Consider the following 18,922-nt stretch of genomic DNA (forward strand, 5'->3'; position numbering starts at 1 on the left):
AAAAAGAAAGAAAGAAACCCTTGCCCTCACCGAGCTTAAATTCAAATGCAGTGAAGCGGACACCAAAAAAATAAACGACCAAAATCTCTGGAGCTCAGTGGCTGCGACTGCCCTGCAGAAACAGAGGAGCGGAGGGCAGAGTCTGGAGGTGGGAGGGGACCGTGCATGGGAAAGTGCTCATTGTGTGTGAGTGAAGGCCTAGAGGAGGTGAAGGGGAGGGGGCCTCCAGACCCTCCAGGACAGCTGCCTGGCAGAGGGGGCAGCAGGACCACCGCTCTAGTGTCCAGCACGATGACAAGAGGGCCATCGGCCGGGTGGGAGGAGAGGAGTGCAGGTTCAAGGAGGTCAAGGCGGCCAGGAAGGTGTAGTCAGCTGAATAACGGCCCCGGAGGTGCCCTGAACGTGCCAACATGCACCCCAGATGGTGGCGGGGCTGGGCAGGTGCAGCGATGGATCCTCAGTGACCGGAGACCGTGCTGGGCTATCTGAGCCAATCCGACTCCATCACAAGATCCGTGAAAATGAAAGGAGGAGGTTCCAGAGTGAGTGGGAGGAGGACTATGAAGATGGCGGGTGGGAGCCCAGGGAGGCAGGCGGCTCTCGTGGCTGGAGGCTGGAGGCTGGAGGCTGGAGGGGCCGGAGCAGCGCCCCCTGCAGCCCGTGGAGGCACACAGCTTGCTAGCTTAATTGTAGGAGCTCTGATCTCCTGCATGCGAAAATAGTAAGCCCGATATCTTAAAACTTAGGTTATTTATGACGGAGAGTTCGTGCATGCACAAGACAGTGAGAGAGAGAGAGAGAGAAAAAAAAGAAGAGAGAGAGCAGCACCCTCTACAGGGTCTCGTTACTCCCCCGCCCACCCCTGGCCCTCGGCCCTCCAGGAATTAGGGCGTGTCTGTGCACCCAGCATGTTCTCTAGCCATTCCCGGGATCTGAACTGTCTGTCGGCATGCAGTTTTCCAGCACTGCAGTTCAATTTGCTACCAACCGTACCACCAGGTGGGACCAATTTCTGTCACTATAGCCATTGCATTACAGAAGCCACAGAAACTCATGACAAGCGGGAAACAAGCATGTCTGGGATAGCCTTTTACTTGCCAAAGTGAGAACTTAAGAAAAGTTGGGCCTTATTATTATCACTCTTTAACTTGCCAGAGGTTGCGTGCGCTCATCAGAGAGAGACAGAGAGAGCTGAAAGTCACCCCCCTTGGGGAATGGTCACTCCACAATCCCTTCTCCTCTGTCTCTCTCCCGTTTCAGGATTTGGGGCACATACACATGCATCCTGTGTTTTTTTTTTTTTTTAACCTGCCAGGTCCAGGACTTGAACCGCACTATCAGCAACTTGGGCTCTAGCCGCCTTAACCACCACGTCTGACTGGCCTTCATTGGTCTTATTTATTTATTTATTTATTTTATTTTTGAAGAGGTTTTTGCTATAGGGCGTGTGCACTCGCCAGACAGACAGAGAGAGACAGAGAGACAGAAAGTGAGAAATCACCCCCCAGGGGGAATGGCCACACCGCAATCCCTTCTCCTCCATTCTTCTCTTGAGATCTTGGGCACACACGCACACGCGCCCGACGTGAGTTTTAAGCCACCGGGTCTGGGACTCAAACCGCGGTCGACTACATGGGAGTCCAGCGACATAGCCATTACACTTACTGCTGGTATTTATTGGTCTTATTTTTAATGCAAGTGTAAACTATGCCCAGGGTCAAACTCTTCTGAAATGCTGTTGTTTTGGATAAACAACCTTAGCACGTTATACAACAAGAAACAACATCTCTTAAATAAAGTTTGTAAGTATTTCTCAGAAGCATATAATCGGAGCTCGCTGCTAACTGAGAGAAGCACTCACCTATGTTTATCCCTCCAAGGGTCCCCTTGCCTCTGGGAGCTGGTGAGGGCCTCTGCCTTAGCTGTTCGTTGTTCTCTGTGTTTGCAAGGCTGAACAGAGGCCACTGTGGCCAGGGCTATACGGAGACGGGTAATATCCTGGGCTTGGGGGACATGGTGGGTGGAAGGGGCAGGCTGGACGACTCTGGGGCACACCAGCTTGGAGACTGAGATTTTTGAGGACCGAGGAGCAGACTCTGAGGTGCCCACAGAGGCAGTCTGCCCCCTCAGATGCCCGGGAAAAAGCAGAGAGCAGAAGGTGATTGGCAAGGAAGAGAAGGCCCGCTTAAACACCCAGGCCCCATATCACTGGCCTTGTCATCTGCGACCTTCTGGAAAGAAAGAAACAGCTTCTGCACGCTTGGTTCCTTGAAGGGGATCAGACTGCCCTACTGGACCGGAGATGCAGGGCCAAGCTCTAGACTAGGAGTGACTGCTCTGCAGGGGTGTGGAGGAGCCGGCTGCAGTGCGTGGCAGGGCCACGCTACATGACCCAGAAGAATGGAGTCTGGCCGCTCCCCGATTTCCCAGGTTGAGAGTCTTAGGGGGCCCGGTCTTAGGGGTCCCGCCACGGTCCAGGGAGCAGCCTTGGGAAGGGTCATCTCAGGAGTCACCCTGGCAGCAGTGGTTAACAGACAGGGGACCCGTTCCTCCTCCTTGTAGGGACAGTAACAGGTTAAAGTCCAGGCCCTGTGTCCACATTCCGGCCCTGAGTAAGCCCCTTTGAATTGTACGCCATTCTAGGGAGCAGGCTTATTTATTTATTTATTTATTTGAAGAGATATTTGGGCAGAGGGTACGTATGCTCACAGGAGAAACAGAGAGATGAGAAGATGGAAGAAATGGCTCCCGGGGACATTAGCCAAGCCTCAAAGCCTTCTCCTCCATTCTCTTCTCAGGATTTTGGGCACCCACACACATGTACCCAGCATGAGTTTCAAGCTGCTAGGTCCAGGATTCGAACCTCAGTCGGCTGTGTGGGAGTCTAGTGCCCCAAGGGAGTGGGACTTTGGACACCTGCCCCAGCACTCTCAGTAGAGGCCATGCAGACCGAACCTTGTTCCCAGACAGTGAGGACGTTGTGTTCCTGGAGGCTGAGCCTGGGTGGGACTCAGCTCAGCCACCAGCCAGCTGCAGTCCCGGTGAACGCCTTCTCCGAGGTCCGAGGTCCTCCACTCCCCACGGGATTGTTGGAGCCTTTTTTTCCAACCACCCAACCGAAAACCAACCAGACCAATTCCGCCAAGAAACAGCAGTGACAACACAAGCGTATGATGGAATATGAATTCTTATTTTTCTAAGTCAATTTCTTCTTTTTTTTAAAAAAGGTTTTTTCTATAGGGCACGTTTGCTCGCCAGACAGACAGACAGAGAGAGAAAGAGAGACAGAAAGCGAGAAATCACCCCCCAGGGGGGATGGCCACGCTGCAATTCCTTCTCCTCCATTCTCTTGGGATCTTGGGCACACACACACACACACACACACACACACACCTGGCGTGAGTTCAAGCCACTGGGTCCAGGATGCGGTCGACTACGTGGGAGTCCAGCGACATAGCCATTACGCATGCAAACCGTGGTCGACTACGTGGGAGTCCAGTGACATAGCCATTATGCTAACTGCTGGTCCCGATTTCTTATTTTTAAGAGATAAGCGAAAGAAGCTTTTCAAAACTGTGGTGTCCTTCCAGAGGTACCATAAAATACAGAAGAAAGATCACATGAGAACAGTTTAGAAAGAATCAGATTCTACAGAGCGAGGCTGTCACCAAGTCTCATAAAATGCAGTGAACTATAATATTTCCGGTGCTCTGTAAGTGTCCACAATGGCTGTGAAACCTGGGAATATTCTGGAAGACTCTCTCTTGCATGAGAAATGAAAAAAATTAAATAAAATAACCATGCAAGTGGCAAAATCCAAATTCCAGTGCTTGAGAAAACAGCTGGCCTGGGGTAGAAAAGGCGATCCTCTTTCTAGAGAGCCTCAGGTCTCGCCTTCTCGAGTTACAAGGCTGTCAGTCTCTGCGGATTCCTGGAGACAGTGGTCTCGCGGCAGCCTTGAAGGGGCCCACTGAAGCCTGGTGCCCTGGGTGTCAGCGCACGCTGTGGTATGCAGATGGCACTGCCAAGAAATATCAAGGTTATATTAAAAGTTCCCAAACTCTAGAGCTCTGTAGGTATTAGGAGAAGCACAATGAAAAATATGACTTTCATTTTTTTTTTTCTTTGGCCAAAAGTTGATGCTAAAACCATACATATGATGGAATCTGAATTCTTATTTTTCTAAGTCAATTTCTTACTTTTTATTGCCAGAGGGTGCATGTGATCACCAGAGAGAAAGAGAGAGGGAAGGAGAAAAAGAGAAAAAGAGAGAGAACACTCCCCATTGGGATGTGGTCACGCTGCAAACGTGTCTTCTCCATTTCTATCCTATCAGGATTTGGGGCATGCACGCACACACCCCCATCATGTGTTTCAGGTTGTCAGGGCCGAGATTCAAGCCGAGGTTGGCCGTGTGGGATCCAGCACCCAATGCACCTCTGTGGTGTGAGCTGGCCCTCGAAGTCGATTCTGTGAGGCTCCCACGAGGTGCTAACCAGAGCCACCATGGCCACCGTCTGAGCGCCACGCATTGGCCGCTCTCACTGTGGGGACCTGGTCCCAGCTGGTGCGTTATCGCCGACCCCAGCTCTGGGCTCCCTGTCTAACTGCACTGCCTTTCTGTCTGTTTCTTGGTCAGTTCCCTGGGGGGGCTCAGCTCTGCACCCCAGCCTTGCCAGGACTCACGTCCTTCTCACATTATGGACACCATCTGCTAGGATGCTACCTCCTTGGTTCTGGATCTCAGGAGGTTTCAACGGTCTCCACGTGAAAGAGCCCATCTCCCAGGGTCTGGAGAGAGACTCGCTCACCTGCAGAGTGGCTCATTCTGCCCGATAGCTCAGATGAGACACCGGAGCCAAACCTGCTTCAATTTCAGACTCCTCGGTCACTGGACCCAGCTTCTATGTATTCATGTATTCGTTTTATTTAATTCCTTTAATCAGCCATGAAACTCAAGATAAATATGTAATGCATATTTTGGGGGACCAGCAGTTAGCGAAATGGCTATGTCGCTGAACTCCCATGTAGTTGACCGCAGTTCGAGTCCCGGGCCCCGTGGCTTAAACTCATGCTGGGTGCGTGTATGTGCGTGCCCAAGATCCTGAGAGGAGAATGGAGGAGAAGGGATTGCGGTGGGACCATCCCTCCTGGGGAGTGATTTCTCGCTTTCTGTCTCTCTGTCTCTCTCTGTCTTTCTGGCGAGTCCATGTGCCCTATAGCAAAAACCTTTCCTGAAAAAAAGAAGATCCCACATGACTGACTCCGAGGTTTGAGTCCTGGACCTGACAACCTGGAAGACACGTGTGTGCATGCCCAGGGTCCTGAAAGGAGACTGGAGGAGAAGAGATTGCGGTATGGCCATCCTTCCAGGTGGAGATATCTCACTTTCTCTATTTCTCTGTCTCTTTTTATCTCTCTCCTGTGAGCACACATGCCCTTGGCAACAAATCTTTAAAAAAAGAAAGTAACAATGCCACAATGTATAATAAACAAAAATCTCGAAATCTTAAGTGAAGACAGGATCAGTGTCACCGTTGCCCCTCCCCCCCCGGCTCAGAGGTGGCCGGACACGGTGGCGTTACTGGTCTTACCTGTGGGGTTCTCTTATACCACCCCGACACCAGGTGCCCAGTGTCCCCCAGCGGCTCTCTGACACCCATTGGTCATCCTACAGGTGAATTTGATTCAGTTCTGACATTCACTCCGAGTCAGTGCAGGCCCGGTAGGTGGAGGACTCAGTCCCACAGGACCACTCCCCCCTTCAGGGCCAGACACAATGGGGTCACTGGGCTCCCCACACTTCTGTCCAACCACCACCAGTACTGAGCTTCCTGTGACCCCCTTCCGGGGTCCTCTGTTCAGCAGACTGACTCTCAGAACTCGGAACACCTTATTTACTGTTGCCGGGTAGCCATAAAGGACAGAGGCCTGGGGACCGGAAGACTGGGGGACACAGATGCAGTGAAAATAGTTCTGGACACTGGAGACAGTGTGGGAGGAGGGTGGGAGAGGGGGAAAGCATAGGGAAGGAAGTCAGGGAGAAAAAACAGAGAGCCAAGACATTCGTGGGACGCAGAAATGGTTTGCGGCCTCTTGATAACACGAATGGTATTCTCGACTGTTCTAGCCTGAGGTGCATTTCATGTTGGGTAAATTCGCTTTACAAACCAAATGACGTATAGGAATTGAATGTTTAAAAACATAATAATAATAATAATATGGAATTAGGAAAAATAAATAATAGTATGCTTAAAAAAAAGAAGAAGAAGAAAGAAAGAAGAACTCAGGCGGAGCCCCATGGCAGCGAAGAGCAGAGCTCCAGCCCTCTCAGGATGCGGCAGCGCCTCAATGTACTCACTCACCCGGAAGCTCTCTGAACCCCATCATTTAGGGGTTATATTAATGGAGGTTTCTTCACACAGGCATGATTGAATCATTGGCCACAAGGACTAAACTCAAGCCCCGGGCCCTCTCTCCTCCCTGGAGGTCTGGTGGGGCTCAAAGTTCCAACTCTCTCACCCGCCAGTTGCTCACCCCGGCAAGCAGCCTCCTTCCTGACGCTGTTTAGGGTCCCACTAGAGTCACCTCATTAAGATAAACCCAAGTATGGTTGAAGGGGACTTGGTGTGAATAACAGAAGAAGCTCCTGTCACCAGGAAATTCCAGCGGTTTTAGGAGCTCTGGAACAAAGATCAATTACTATGTAAGTATATTGTTTGTTTGTTTGTTTATTCAATTTTTTTTTTTTTTGAAGAGGTTTTTGCTATAGGGCGTGTGCGCTCACCAGAAAGACAGAGAGAGACAGAGACAGAAAGTGAGAAATCACCCCCCAGGGGGGATGGCCACACCGCAATCCCTTCTCCTCCATTCTCCTCTCGGGATCTTGGGCACGCACGCACACGCGCCCGGCGTGAGTTTAAGCCACCGGGTCCGGGACTCAAACTGCGGTTGACTACGTGGGAGTCCAGTGACATAGCCATTACACTAACTGCTGGTCCCAGTATATTGTTTATTATACCACAATATCATTATCTAAAATGTTAATATGTTTTTCTTATGGATTTTTCTAATTTTGATTTTTAAAAAATATTGCATTAAATCTTATTTACCTTGCTTAACGAGGGTTTTTTTTTATTTTTTAGAGAGATTTTTGCACACTCAACAGAGAGACAGAGACAGAGACAGACAGGGATGGAAAGTGAGAAACCACTCTCCTGGGGGGGACGGCCACAGTGCAATCCCTTCTCCCCTATTCTCCTCTTGGGATCTTGGACACATATGCACATGCACCTGGCATGAGTTTTAAGCCACTGGGTCCAGGACAAGAACCGTAGTTGACTACAGGGGAGTCCGGCAACGTAACCATTACGCCATCTAATGGTTCTGCTGGTGTGAATTTTAAGCTGCTGGGTCCGGGACTTGAACTGTAGTTAACTATGTGGGAGTCCAACGATGTAACCATTCTGCCATCTAATGGTCTTGCTGGCATAAGTTTTAAGCTGCCAGGTCAGGGCCTCGAACCAGGGTCTACTATGTGGGAGTCCGACAATGTAACCATTGCACCATCTGCTGGTCCTGATTAATGAGTTTTTGTCATCCCCTTAAATTTGGCTCCTGAAGTGAGTGCCTGGTTGGCCTCACCGTCATCCTATCCCTGGTTTTCAGCTCCCCATTTGGGGGATCCTTAGGTCCCAGACGAAAGCAGTGACTGGAAGGCCCTTCATACAGGCTGCGCACAAGCATATGGCCTGGTGTCACTGGTACACCAACATCAGCTAAGTCTGCCTGCACGAATCTGCAAAGCAGAGGCTCCATGAGCAGCCCGGATGTTTCACAGGGGACTTGTAACAAAGGAAGGGAGAGGGCCGCCACCTTCCGAGGGGCCGATGGGCAGGGTACTGAGCAGCGCCTCAGAGCCACACTCCCACCTCCTCTGTGGTCACGGCAGAGAGCTCGGGACAGCTGGGCGGTTTGGATGGGCCAGGAAGGACGAGGGGGTGGAGAAATAGAGGGATGTTGATGGATAGGAACAACATTACAGAAGGATAAGAGGAACAATCCTTAGGGTTATAAAACACAGTAGAGTGGTTACGGGTAATAAAAAGTTATTGCATATCTCAGATGAACTAAAAAGAGGGCTTAGAATGTTCCCAAATGAAGTAGTGAAAAAGGGCAAAGATGACAGATATGCTCATTGTCTCGATGCGGTCAATACATACTATACTGAAAATCACACTGGACCCCTCAGATATGTGTAATTATTCTATGTTAATAAATAATAACAGGAAACGAGAAGATGAATACCAACCAGCTCTGATCGGAAGCTTGTTAAATGGGGGAGGAACACATTTATAAAGGTCTTCAGCAAATTCAAAGAGCTAAAGAAATGTTAGATGGTAAAAAATGTGTTAAAAAATATAAGAAATGATCTCTGAGCCTCAATTTTCAATTTCCTTTTATATACGATTAGAAGTTTTGGGTTAAGCCTTTCTAGATTTTTCCCCTATTATACTAAATAGAACTTGACTTTGTTTTCCCCAAAGAAGACAGGTCTTTTCTAAAACGTAGCTTTTAGAAATGTAGAACAGCTTCATTATGAATGACAGCAAACTTAGAAAATCAGGGAAGTATAAAGAAGAAAATGAAACTTGTTCATTATTCTATTCCTCAGAGATCATTTCTGTTGATAGCTAAACCACATTTTTCTTAGCAAACTCCATAAGAAAGACATATTAACATTTTAGATAATGATATTGCAGTGTAATACACAATATATATACATATCTAAACCACACACACACACACACACCAGACACACACACCTTAACATATCTAAACCACACACACATATACACACACACACACACCAGACACACACATACACTGACTTGGGTAGTCTTTATAGATTTGGGGGTAGGTGCCTGATAGAGAAGGAAATCTTTACTCATTTGGGGTCTCCTTTGGGAATGCTCCGTGTCAAGTTTTTTCTTTTTTTTTTTTTGGAGAGATTCTTGCTATAGGGCGCGTGCGCTCGCCAGACAGACAGAGACATAGAGACAGAAAGCGAGAAATCACCCCCCAGGGGGGATGGTCACGCCGCAATCCCTTCTCCTCCATTCTCCTCTCGGGATCTTGGGCACGCACACACACACGCCCGGTGCGAGTTTAAGCCACCGGGTCCAGGACGTGAACCGCGGTCGACTACATGGGAGTCCAGCGACATAGCCATTATGCTAACTGCCGGTTCCCCTCTGTGTCCAGTTTTAATCTTCACCACTTTACATAGCAGAAATCAGGTTCCGAAAGGATGAGTGGCCTTTCTCTGTTCTCTAGAGAACAGCCAGCCAGGCAGGGTGAGGGTCAGGTCCTTCTGCAGGAAAAGCCCAGCTTACCTCCAGCTCCCCAAGCTGTTCCCGCCGGCCTCGGTGGGAAAAGGAATAAAAGCCCTACTCCATGCATAGACACGCATGTTTCACTAAAATTCAATATATCGTGGCGTGCTGAGCATTCACGTTTAGATAAAGTCCAGAAGTCACTCGAAGCGTTTGTTTTTCTCCTCTGTTTCTAGAGGATGCCTTTTCCTGGTCAGAAGTGAATTCAGGTTTTGGCAGAAATGGCCGCATGGAATATTTTTCTGAATGGAAGGAAGGCAATTTCTTATTGAATTTGGAAAGCACATACCCAGCATCAAGACGGACTGGCAGAGATGAAGCAAAAACTCTCTTTCCCACTTTAAAACTGTAATTGACGGTGTGCTGCTGAAAGCAGCCAGAATGAATGCCTTGGTAAAGCCTGCCGTGTTCAAGAGCCGCGTGAACGCGGGTGCTGGGTATTAGCGTCCTAAGGTAGAGCGCTCGCACACCCAGACGACTGCGCGAACGACGGGGCCGAGGAGGGGTGCGGGAGGAGCCGGCAGCTGGCAGAAAGCCACGGGGACGCTCAGCCACCCGACTGCAGTATGCTCGAGGGCTTGGGCTACCTCCATCGCTTACCCAGAGCCTAGATGTAGCAAAGACCACATTCTGCAGGCCAAACTGAAGGGCACTTTGTAAAAACGTTCTTACCATTTTTCAGCATTTAAAAAAACCCAGCGGAGCCAGCGGGTGGCGTGGTGGTTAAGGGTGATGGGCTCTTACATGGCCGACAGCAGTTCAAGTCCCAGACCTGGCAGTTTGCTTTCTCACTTTCTCTCTCTCTCTCTCTCTCTGTCCCTCTCTCTCTGGTCAAATTAAAATAGATAAATAACTAACTAAAACCAGGAAGACAAGCTCTGGGAGGGTGCGGGCTGATTCCTGTCCCCTTGCTAGGTGGCGCTCTGAGAGCTCATCCCTTCCTTTCTTGGGTCCCCCATCAGCGAAGCTCAGGATGGAAAACTTTCTGCACCCTCTCCGCGCTCCCCCTCGGAGAAGACAATGTCAACCCCACATCCACACAGCAACGTCCTAGGAAGAATGCGCTCGAAGGCCGGCAGTGCCCTTCACCCCGCCTCCCTGGGTCAGGACAGGGCAACCAGGTGGGCAGGGTGGGGCAGAGCTGCCATGCCCTTGTCCCTTTGCAGAACCTGCTGACCGTGGTTCGAGTTCCAGACCTGGAGGCTTGCTTTCTTACTTTCTCTCCTTTTTCTCTTTCTCTGTCTCTCTCTGGTAAGTACTTCTGACCTACCTGCAATTTTAGAAATGATAATGAATAAAATTAAATAAATAATAATAATGATTTTTTTAAAAAAAATATTTACTTATTTATTTCCATGTTATTGTTATTTTTTTCTTTATTTGACGAGAGAGAGAGAGGAGAGAGAGAGAGAGAGAGAGAGAGAGAGAGAGAGGGAAAGTGAGAAAGCAAGCCACCAGGCCCAGGACTTGATCCATGGTTGGCTATGTGGGAATCCAGCACCCTTATCCACCATGCCACCTGCTGGCCCCAGTAATAATTTTTTTTTTGAGAGAGATTTTTGCTAGAGGGCATGTGTGCTTACCAGAGAGACAGAGATAAAAAGTGAAAAATTACCCCCCGGGGGGATGGCCATGCCTCAATCCCTTCTCCTGCATTCATTTTTCTCTTGGGATTCTAGGCATGCATGCACACGTACCGGCCATCAGTTTCAAACCTCAATTTCGAACTTGAACTCTAGGTGGCCAGTGGGGGTCCCGTGACGTAACTGCTACGCCATCTGTTCGTCCCAATAATTATTTTTAAAAAAGAAAATCAAGAACCTGGTCCCTGGGCGTGTCCCACACCGTGGGGAGCCGGGCTGGGCAGAACGTAACCTGCTGAGCAGTGGGTAACCCGTGCGCGCCCCAGTTTGTTCATCTGCGAGTTGGAACGAGGATTTCCGCCGCAGCTCAGAGGTGTAGTGAGGCCTGCTGAGATCGGTCGGGTGCGGGTTGGCGCTGGCTGGCTGGAAGGCGTTGTGTAAATACGCCGTCATTCTCATTAGGATTATTTTCATCATCATTTTATGCTAAACGCAGCTGTGGCAACATATGTTTTAAAGATTTAAATAAACATTCCCAAATTTGTGAAACCTGATGCACTTTTGCCCAATTTGGCTAAATTGGCCATCATTTTGAAAATGTCTGAAGACAAGCCTTTCAGTTCCCACGGCCTCTCCGCATGGCGAGGACTTCCCTGCTGACAAGCGGGCTTTTGTTCCCTGCGCTCTTACAAACAGTGACACCGTCCCAGGTGATGGCCTGGCCGTGTGGAGGCGGAGCTTGCTCGCAGGAACCGTGTCTACGTGCGTGCGCTGTGTGTGGGGGCACGTGTGCGGGGCATGCACAGAGGGTCCCTTCCCTCCCGCCGATGCAAAGCCTTGATTCCTGGAAAAGCAGAGCAATCAAGGAAGCTTGAATAGGTTTTTTGTGTGTGTGTGTGGTCGTTTGTTTTTATTTTTATTTTACTTATTTATTTATTTATTTTTCTTTTTTTTTTTTTGAGAGGTTTTTTGTTATAGGGTACATGCGCTTGTCAGAAAGACAGAGAAACAGAGAGACAGAAAGCGAGAAATCACCCCTCAGGGTGGATGGCCACAACACAGTCCCTTCTGCTCCGTTCTCCTCTTGGGATCTTGGGCACTCATGCACATGTGCCCGGCGTGAGTTTAAGCCACCGAATCTGAGACACGAACCGCGATCGACTACATGGGAGTTCAGCGATATAGCCATTATGCTAACTGCTGGTCCCTGTTTTTATTTTGAAAGAGAGTATGTGGGAGCACACAGGACAGAGCGAAGAAGAGAGAGAGGGACCAGCAGTTAGCATAATGGTTATGTCGCTGGACTCCCATTAAGTCGACTGTGGTTCGAGTCCTGGACTCGGTGGCTTAAACTCACACCAGGCGCGTGTGTGTGCGTGCCCAAGATCCTGAGAGGAGAATGGAGGAGAAGGGATTGCAGCGTGGCTGTCCCCTCTGGGGGTAGATTTCTCGCTTTCTGTCTCTCTGTCCCTGTCTTTCTGGCGAGTGCACGTGCCCTATAGCTAAAAACCTCTCAAAAAAAAGAGGAAAAAAAAAAAAAAAGAAGAGAGAGAGAGAGAGAGAGAAAAGAACCCTTGATGGGGTCTCATCATGCTGCAGTCCCCTCCTGCAATCCTCCAGCCCCTCTGAATCTTGGAGCCTTCTCACACACCCGGCGTGTTTTCAGGCAGACCCAGGGACTCGAACATGTGCTCAGCAGTGTGCTTCCAGCATTGCAGCTCTGAGTGCTACTGGTCGCACCCCAGGCTGGGCCCGTGTTTGTGTTTTAACCTGGATATCAAGTCATGGCCCGTCTGAGCCGCTCAAAACGCGGGCTGTGGTTTGGGCTGCACTCGTAGCTGTTTGTTTCGCCTCTCCCCACGTGGTGACCCAGGTGCGAGATTTTAATGAACCAAAACATTGACGCGATCGTGCCCGGGTGGATTACGTGGAACCAGCCTCAGGCACGGTTACACCAGCAGGAGGGACTCAGACCTCGTCAGACTCTTCCCCTGCAGACGGCCTGTCTTCAAGGACTTTGAGTGACGGGCCAACACCTGGTTCCTCCAGCCGCGACACACCTCGGCCTTTTCCGGTGTCCCCACGCCCGGCACGCTCGTGTCCAGGCGGGGTCAGCAGGCCCACAGCCCTCCTGCTGACCCAGGTTCATCTGACACACACGTGCTCTCACCCGGGCACGGCCCCTGCCTCGCTTCCCTAGCCTGGCACTCCCTGTCTCTCCCTAGGTGCACATTTCAAAACATTTCTATGAAATTCATCAGAGCCAACGCATGTCCGGTGTGCCCTGAGGGCGAAGCATTTTTCAAGCAAATAGAACAGGTGAGACTGTCCAGCATAGAGTGAGGAGGATAGTGATGATCGGATTTACAGCAATTGCTTTTATAAACATTGCCTTTATTTATGCCACAGAATGTGTGCATGTACAAGAGAAGAAGAGAGGGGCAGTGAGGGGGCAGTAGGGCCTGGTCACATTTTCCATCCTGTTAGGATCCTGGGCACGCATGACTGATGTGTGTTCCAACCTGCCGGGGCTGAGACTTGAACCATGGTCAGCCACATGGGATCTGGCTCTCTCTGCATAGTGCTTAACCAATGTGCTAAGGGGCTGGCTCTGGAGCTTTTATTTTTTCTTTCTTTTTTTTGTTAGAGAGAGATTTTTACTACACGATGCACGTTCTCACCAGAGAGACAGAGACAGAGAGACCGAAAGTGAGAAATTATTCCCCAGGGGCATGGCCATGCCACAATCCCTTCTCACCCATTCTCCTCTTGGGATTTTCAGTACACATACACATGTGCCCAGTGTGAGTTTCAAGCCACCGGGCCTGGGACTGGAACTGCTGTCAGCCATGTGGGAGTCCAGCAACCTAACCATTACACCACCTGTTGGTCCCTGGAGCTTTTGTCTTGAGTTTCAGGGTGCTCTGGGCCACAGGCACCCTGCAACAGCCATGCCTAGGAAGGGGAAGATGAAACTCTTTCCAGGAGACGAACGGAAGGAGATGTCCTGTCTCCTCTGTAGGGCAAGTGGCGTTTGAGTCAAAGGATCCCAAACCGTACACAGCTGTGCCTCGTCCTCTCGCTCTGTGGACTCGGGCACAGCTGGCCCTGTCCTGGCTGGCTGCTTTGCTAGGTGGTCCTGTTGGTGCAGGTCGGCGGCTTTAAAATAGCTGCTTTGAGTACTGCCTCTGCGAGACCAGCTCACCGCAGGAGTAAGCAGAAACCAGGGTTCTCCCGACGGGGTGGCGGTGTTCTCCACGGGGAGCTGCAGCGCTGGCCCAGGAGCTCTGGGAGACCATCGAGGCCCTGGGAGCTAACGCTCCTCCCCACCCCACAGACGCAGGGCAGAACTTGTAAACACTGAGTCTGTGCCGAAATCCGCCTTTGTCAAAACCCACCAAGATGTACAATACAAATACAACACCCAGCAACAGCAGAATTGGACACAATCTCTGTTTCCCAAAATAAATAGGAATGGATTGATTTTACTAGAATCGCATTTTTTTTTTTTTTTGGAGAGGTATTTGCTGTAGGATGCGTGTGCTCCCCAGACAGACAGAGAGGGACAGAGAGACAGAAAGCGAGAAATCACCCCCCAGGGGGATGGCCACGCCGCAATCCCTTCTCCTCCATTCTCCTCTCGGGATCTTGGGCATGCACGCACACGCGCCTGGGGTGAGTTTAAGCCACCGGGTCCGGGACTCGAACCGCGGTCGACTACGTGGGAGTCCAGCGACAGGCAGAGATCACTCCAATTACAGTGGGGAGGACAGATGAGAAGGGAACCAACTGGTCATGGGAGAATTGTTGTCCCGCCCTCGACGTGAAATAACATGGCGACTAACCGTGCGGTGATGCTGCCTGGGGAGACGTGGGTGATCAGAGAATATTTAGAAGGCACAGTTGAGGGGCTTGATCACTGATCGAGGTGTGGGTGAGGAGAAAGACGTCGAGCACACCTGTCTCCCACAGCCGTCTGGTGTGCTCGGCTGGGCTTCTGCTGTGCATTCATGGGGGTAAATGCTGGAAGACCAGGGCTTTGGTGAGGTGGGGAATGTTAGTTCAGCTTGAGACTTGCTAAGTGTGAGGTGCCTCCGGGACATCCAAGCATCCAAGAGGTGACACTGAGCAGTCCAGCGACATAGCCATTACACTAACTGCTAGTTCCCTTGAGAAGACATTTTCTTTTTCTTTTTTTTTTTGGAGAGGTTTTTGCTATAGGGTGCGTGCGCTCACCAGACAGACAGAGAGAGACAGAGAGACAGAAAGCGAGAAATCACCCCCCAGGGGGGATGGTCACGCCGCAATCCCTTCTCCTCCATTCTCCTCTCGGGATCTTGGGCACACACGCACATGCGCCCGGCGTGAGTTCTAAGCCACCTGGTCCAGGACGCGAACCGCGGTCGACTACGTGGGAGTCCAGTGACATAGCCATTACGCTAACTGCTGGTTCCCGAGAAGACATTTTCTAATTGATGAAAAAGACTTACTATGTATGAACTAATGTTTATTTATTTACTTATTTTTTTAAAGAGATTTTTTCTATAGGGCTCATGTGCTGGCCTGAGAGACAGAGAGACAGAAAGTGAGAAATCACCCTCTGTGGACATGGCTGTGCGGCAATCCCATCTCCTCCGTTCTCCTCTCAGAATTTTAGGCACACATGCACATACACCTGGCATGAGTTTTAAGCCAGTGGATCTAGGACTCAAATTGTGGTTTACTATGTAGGAGTCCAGTGACGTAACCATTATGCTGTCTGCTGGTCCCAATTTATTTATTTATTATTTTTTAGAGAGGGAGTTTTGCTATAGGGCATATGCACTCATCAGAGAGACAGAGACAGAGAGAGAGAGAGAGAGAGAGAGATTGAGAGAACGTGAGAAATCACACCTAGGGGAATGGCCATGCCTTAATCCCTTCTCCATTCTCCTCTCGAGACTTTTGGGTACTCATGTCCATGTCCTCAGAGTGAGTTTTAAGCCTCCGGGTCCAGGACTTGAACTACAGTCGGCCACGTGGAAGTCCAACGCTCCCTGAACTAATGTTTTCAATGGGTCTGAGGAAGTACTGTTTTAATTCTCACAGTACAAAGAAAGCACAACTGTGATTCAAGTCCTTAGATCCACTTCTTGATTTTACTTTCCAAAGTAGGAACAGCAGAGTTTAGGATAACTTCCAGAAACAAACCTCCAAAATGATGCATCCCAGTTATGGAACTAGGTCAGAACATATTTCAAAAATCTTTGTATGGGGAACTAGCAGTTAGCGTAATGGCTAAGTCGTTGGACTCCCACGTAGTCGACTGCGGTTCACGTCCTGGCCCCGGTGGTTTAAGCTCACGCCGGGCGTGTGTGCGTGCGTGCCCAAGATCCTGAGAGGAGAATGGAGGAGAAGGGATTGCGGTGTGACCATCCCCCCTGGGGGGTGATTTCTCACTTTCTGTCTCTCTCTGTCTGTCTGGCGAGCACACGCGCCCTATAGCGAAAACCTCTTCAAAAAAAAAAAAATCTTTGTATGAACCATGAGATTCTCACAAATACATTGCCACAAAATATTCTAGAAAAGTCATAGGAGAGTCAAAATAAAGAAGTCTGAGACCAGCAGGTGACGTAGTTTAAAGAACTGCACTCCCATATGGACCACCACGGTTCACGTCCCAGACCTGACAGTTTGAAAAGCACACTGGGTGTGTGTGCCCCAAGTCACAGGAGTAGAATGAGGAGAAGGGATTGTGGCATGGCCATCTACCCTGGGGGGGTGATTTCTCACTTTCCTTCTCACTAGCTCTCTCTGTCTCTTTCTATCTCTCTCTCTGGGACACTCCCTATGGCAAAAACCTTTAAAAATAATAAAATGATCTGGTTTGTGGGTGTTACAGGATGTCTCCGGGGTACTGAACATGGGCTATGGCGTGTCTCCCCCGCATGACGCCGATAGCAGGGGTGTCTGGAGCTCCCCCGCATGACGCCGATAGCAGGGGTGTCCAGAGCTCACTTCAGATTCTGAATAGCCCTTCCAGAACAGGCCTGCCCCACGGGCTCGCACAGGGCAGCACAAGGGACTCCCCACTTGGGCCTTTCTGATAGACAACACAAGGCATGATGGTTTTCTTATGAAACGCCTGCAACAGCCCGGTTCTCGACTGCGGCCTTCACCCACTGCGCCTGCGTGCTGGCTGAACCGGCAGTACTAAGAGTTTACGACAAATCGGAGGGTCTCTTCCGACTCTTACATTTCATCTTGGGCCATGAATGGCTGTAGAAACCCATGGAGTAATAGCTGAGTGGAGAAATTCCCTCATGTGGTTGTCTAGTCGTACAGCGCAGACACCCAAGGACAGAAGTGAGTCATCAGGACTGAGGCACAGACACAGAGGATACACAGTATGGAAGGATGTGGATGGACCCCACCACTACCACCATCACCACCACCATGGCAATGATCTTTCCATCAAGCCAGGACTGCTGGAGAAAGGAGCCATGACCACATCCAGCCCACTGGGGGATTCTCTGCCTCCGAAGGGATCTTGGGAACTGGCCCCCAGCTGGTTTATCAGGTGGGTCTTTGTGGATAACCATCTGGTGACGTTTACAGACCTGGTAAGACTCCTGAAACGTGGCTTTGAGCTGCGAACTTGGAGATGAACTCACCGCCCCCGTCTCTAACTCGGGTGATGCATTCTCTGGTAACGGATCAAAAATGAACTCTTCGAGGGATTTAGGCTGGTTGGAATCCACCTTTGGTGAGGACGAAGCTCCAGTTCTCCCACTGGGTTTCACTGCATCAGCTTTAACCTTTGCCTTTCTTCCCGTATTTCCATGGCTTTTTAACCCAGGGGCCTACTCAAATCAGCCCCTGAGCCTGGCTTAGCAACTGTGTGAAGCTGAGCCAAACGCGATAGCACACCAGAACCCAGCTTCTTTTCTACGTCTTATGATTGAATCCATTTAAGACATTCTTGCTTCTTTGATTTTTTCCCTTTCTTCTCTTCATCCTCCACGCTCTCTCGGAGGTCATCGCTGAGTGTTTTAAGATCACAATGTATATGCTATTTATTTATTTATTTATTTGGAGAGGTTTTTTGCTACAGGGTGCGTGTGTGCTCGCCAGACAGACAGAGAGAGACAGAGAGACAGAAGGCGAGAAATCACCCCCCAGGGGATGGCCACGCCGCAATCCCTTCTCCTCCATTCTCCTCTCAGGATCTTGGGCACGCACGCACACATGCCCGGCATGAGTTTAAGCCACCAGGTCCAGGACTCTAACCACAGTCGACTACATGGGAGTCCAGCGACATAGCCATTATGCTAACTGCTGGTCCCTGCAATTTATTTATTAGTGCAAAGTCACCCATAGCAGTGCCTCCCTCGTGGATCCATGGGCTCACCCTCAATTTTCCTTTGGAAATCTTCCCTTTGGCCAAAACTTTGAACACACTATTTTTAAAATCCTTGTGATATTTTGACTCAAATACGAAGGTTGGCCCCTTATGGTGTACTGAGGACGCCATGTTGGATTCATGGCAGGTTTGAACACATATTTCCTGTTGCTTCGCCATCCCCTGTTCATAAGGTCCTGCTAATCCTGTACTGTCATGGAATGTCCCCACATGCCATTGGAGCCATTGTCCTGCTCATTCTTCTAATAGCCACAGTGGTAGAAGTCTTCGCCATCAAAATATCCCATGATTCTGGGTGAAAGGGAGGTCCAGGGAGCCATGGCCTCCACCCTACCAACGCTCACTGGCCCAGCCCAGCCCTGCTGCAGCTGCTGCTACACCACCACTCCACAAGGCTGAGAGCTGCCCGGGAGCTCCCAAGGCTCCCACAAAGTGACTGGAGTGGATCCCCATGGGCCCGGCTAGGCCCAGAACTTCTCCATCCCAAAGTTGTCCCTTTTCTGAAAGAGACAGGATTCCTGGGGTGATGACAACTGTGACCC

At 50.1% G+C, this 18,922-nt stretch overlaps 1 pseudogene; it reads right to left on the reverse strand.

Moving 5' to 3' along the window:
* Positions 1-17,331: 17,331 nt before the first annotated feature.
* LOC102485877 (arginyl-tRNA--protein transferase 1-like) lies at positions 17,332-18,491 on the reverse strand (annotated as a pseudogene).
* Between the last annotated feature and the right edge of the window lie 431 nt (positions 18,492-18,922).

The sequence above is a fragment of the Tupaia chinensis genome, unplaced genomic scaffold, assembly GCF_000334495.1.
Source record: "Tupaia chinensis unplaced genomic scaffold, TupChi_1.0 Scaffold000283_2, whole genome shotgun sequence".
Taxonomy (NCBI): domain Eukaryota; kingdom Metazoa; phylum Chordata; class Mammalia; order Scandentia; family Tupaiidae; genus Tupaia; species Tupaia belangeri.